The sequence below is a fragment of the Saimiri boliviensis genome, chromosome 11, assembly GCF_048565385.1.
Source record: "Saimiri boliviensis isolate mSaiBol1 chromosome 11, mSaiBol1.pri, whole genome shotgun sequence".
In the NCBI taxonomy this organism is placed as follows: domain Eukaryota; kingdom Metazoa; phylum Chordata; class Mammalia; order Primates; family Cebidae; genus Saimiri; species Saimiri boliviensis.
This window is the reverse complement of record NC_133459.1, coordinates 42873208-42876710: the sequence shown is the minus strand read 5'-3', so window position 1 is coordinate 42876710 and position 3503 is coordinate 42873208. Positions and strand designations below refer to the sequence as shown.

Below are 3503 nucleotides of genomic sequence, written 5' to 3'. Positions count from 1 at the left end.
GATCTCTACTCCTTTGGGTATCTACCTAGTAATGGGATTGTTGGGTCAAATGGTAGTTCTGTTTTTAGGTCTTTGAGGAATTGCCACACTGCTTTCCACAATGGTTGAACTAATTTACTCTCACCAGCAGTGTATAAGATTTTCTTCCCAACCTTGCCGGCATCTTTTTTTTTCTTTGTTGTTTTTTTTTTTTTTTTAAATAAAGATAGGGGTCTCATTATGTTGGTTGGTTTGGTCCTGAACTCTTGGCCTCAAGCAATCCTCCCATCTCACCCTACCAAAGTGCTAGGATTACAGGTGTGACCTACTGCACCTGGCCTATTTTTTTTTTCTTTTTAAATCTTTTTTATATTTTTTTGTTTCAGAAAGAATGGCCTATTTTTGACTTTTCAGTGAGCCATTCTGACTGGTGTGAGATGGCATCTCATTGTGGTTTTGATTTGAAAAACAGGAAATGCCTCATAAATTTGCATGTCATCCTTGCATAGGGGCCATGCTAACCTTGTCTGGATCATTTCAATATTAGTGTATGTATTGCTGAAGGGAGCACCAAATATATTTTTTATGACCAAGAAGATAGAGGAAAAACATGAGCATAAAGGGAAAAATGGAAGATTAAAAATGATCCAGATGGAATGTCTAGAGATGAAAAATACATCTAAAATGAAAAATATACTGAATGGAATAGCAGATTAGATGCTACAGAAGAAAAGATTAAGGAACCTTAATAAGACATCTAAAATGAAGCAGGGAAAGAAAAGACTGAGGCTGGGCATGGCGGCTCACGCCTAGAACCCTAGAACTTTGGGAGACTGAGGTGGATGCATCACCTGAGGTCAGGAGTTCGAGAGCAGCCTGGCCCACAGAATAAAACCCCGTCCCTACTAAAAATACAAAAATTAGCCAGCATGGTGGTATACCTGTAGTCCCAGCTACTTGGGAGGCTGAGGCATGAGAATCACTTGAACCTGGGAGACAGAAGTTGCAGTGAGCCAAGACTGTGCCACTGCACTCCAACGTGGGCGACAGAACAAGACTCAGTCTCAAAAAAGAAAAAACAAAAAAACAAAACAGAAAAGAAAAAGCCTGAAAAAAATGAACAGGGCGTCAGTGATCTGAGGAACAATATCAAATGGTCCATCGTATAGGCAGACTGTGTGTCAGAAATAGAAGATGGAAGAGAACCCCAAAATTTGACAAAACAGTGGCCAAATATTTCTAAATTTTATTAAGACTATAACCATTTAGATTGAAAAAGTTTAATAAATCCCAAACAGAACAAAGGTAAGTTGAAAACCATACAAAACCAATCACTATATTTAAGAAGAGATACATTATATGATAAAAACAATAAATAGCTAAGGCAAGATTAATCAAAATTCAGTATAGTGGTTACCTCTGCAGAGAAGGATGGAGAACTCAAAGCTTTAAATGTACTAGTAAATTATTTTTTCTCCTTTTAAATTCATTATTTATAGAGACAAGGTCTCGCTGGTCTCAAACTCCTGGCCTCGAGTCATCCTCCACAGGATTCAGAATCTAGTAGAGAGTTCACAGGTCTTTTTTGTTTGGAGACGGAGTCTCACTCAGTCACCCAGGCTGGAGTGCAGTGGTGCAATCTTAGCTCACTGCAGCCTCCGCCTCCCAGGTTCAAGCGATTATTCGTCTCAGCCTCCCGAGTAGCTGAGATTAGAGGCACCCACCATCATGCCTGGCTAATTTTTGTACTTTTTGTAGAGATGGGACTTCACCATGTTGGCCAGGCTGGTCTCAAACCTCTAACCTCAAGTGATCCACCTGCCTCGGTCTCCCAAAGTGCTGGGATTACAGGCGTGAGCCACGGCGCCCGGCCCACTTTGTGCATTTCTGGTAACATCCCTCCTCCACTAGACTGTGACCTCCACAAGAGCAGGAGCCTGTTTGTCCATGGTTACAGTGCACATCATACACCCTTCATCACTCGGATGCTCTCCACATCCACTTCCTGGTGAAAATGCTAGATCAAAAACAGACCTCTCATCTTACATTCCAGCAAGAAGCAATTTGGTCTGCTGACCCTACCCACGAGGCTGTGTGTGAGCCAGGTGGGCTGGGGGACAGAGACCAGCCCCAGCCCAGTGAATCCAAGATGGCCTGCTCCGTGGAAGTGATCAGGTACCCTGGAAGAAACGAAAGAGACTGAGTACCCAAGACCTCAAACTGGGGCTCGTGAATGGTCATAAATGAGCCCCTTCTGCCCCTGTTGTTTTAATCATGTCCACTCCCCTCACTTGGGAGCTTGGATGGGGGCACCTGGATGTCCATCCCAGTTATACTGAGGTCACTAGTAACACAGATCGAGGTAGTGAAGTAGTGCAGGGTCAGGGTAGGGGTGGGAGGCCAGGGGCAGGCACAGCCAAGGCTGTGTGGCTTCCCCAGAGGCCCAGATAAGCTTGAGCCTGCAGAGGTCCAGCTGCTCTCCTTGGCAGCACTGGGCACATCCATAAATGTTTTCTATGAGCTTTCTGCTCTACAGAGGCAGGTTGCCTTCATGCACCTCTGATTCCTTACTGTCTATGCCAGTTGCCAGAAGATAGAGACATGTCCAGTGGTCTATGTCCAAGAAATGGGAGGTACAGCTAACCCCCATGAGTCCTTCGGGTCTGATGGAGGCACCTCCAAGGGAAGTCGTTCTTCTCTGACACATCGTTTAGTTATCTCCTTACTCCTCGCCATGGGTCTCCACAGCCTTGGTGCGTTCAGTATTGAAGGCTCCAAAAACATTTGCTGAATGAATGTAGAAGTTCAAGACTGCCTCTCCTCTGAGCAGTTGTGAGGTCCAGTGTTCTCTGCCTGGAATCCTCTTCCTTCTTCATTCACCTGTTTAGTTTATTTCAGAATTTGAGTGATAACTATGTGTTATACTCTTACTGGACCCAGGGGTTACCTCCTCCAGAAAGCCTTTCCGACGCTCCCATTTAGGGACTCCTCTTCCCCACGGCCACTGTACTGAGGTGGACCTCTGAGCCCCCAGATCAAGACAGTCTCTTGAACACAGAAACCAGCTCTGTTTCACCTTTCCGTGCTCGGCACACCAGCCTGGGTTCAGGAAACACCCATAGAAGGCACCGTCTTCTTAGGGAAGAGACCACCTCTGGTAGGGATTCTAGCTCTACGCTTGATAGCTTGGCCAAGATCCTTTCTCTTTATCAGTTTGCTGGAGTAAAATGGCCTGCTGAGTCTAGATATGAGATTCTGCGCCTGTCTTAGATCTTCCTTTCCTTCCTAGCCCTCAGTCACCTGGAAAACAGAGCCTGAAAACAAGAACTAGGAATTAGTGTTTTATTTGGAGAGGTGCAAACCCAAGACTTTGGAAATGAGAACATGGAAGAAAGGCAGAATGGGAAGTAACGCGAGGTGATGTGTTAGCAGGCCAGGGACTGCTTCCTGACAAGCCTTGCGGAGGACACAGCAGTCGTGTCCACCAGCTACTTGGGAGGTCTCCCCATTGATGGTACTGTTTT

At 45.3% G+C, this 3503-nt stretch overlaps 1 non-coding gene across 1 annotated transcript; it reads right to left on the bottom strand.

Annotated features, from left to right (window-relative positions):
- Positions 1-443: 443 nt before the first annotated feature.
- On the bottom strand, positions 444-550 carry LOC141580488 (U6 spliceosomal RNA). The gene has a single exon (XR_012512656.1). It is a non-coding gene; the product is annotated as a U6 spliceosomal RNA (small nuclear RNA).
- Between the last annotated feature and the right edge of the window lie 2953 nt (positions 551-3503).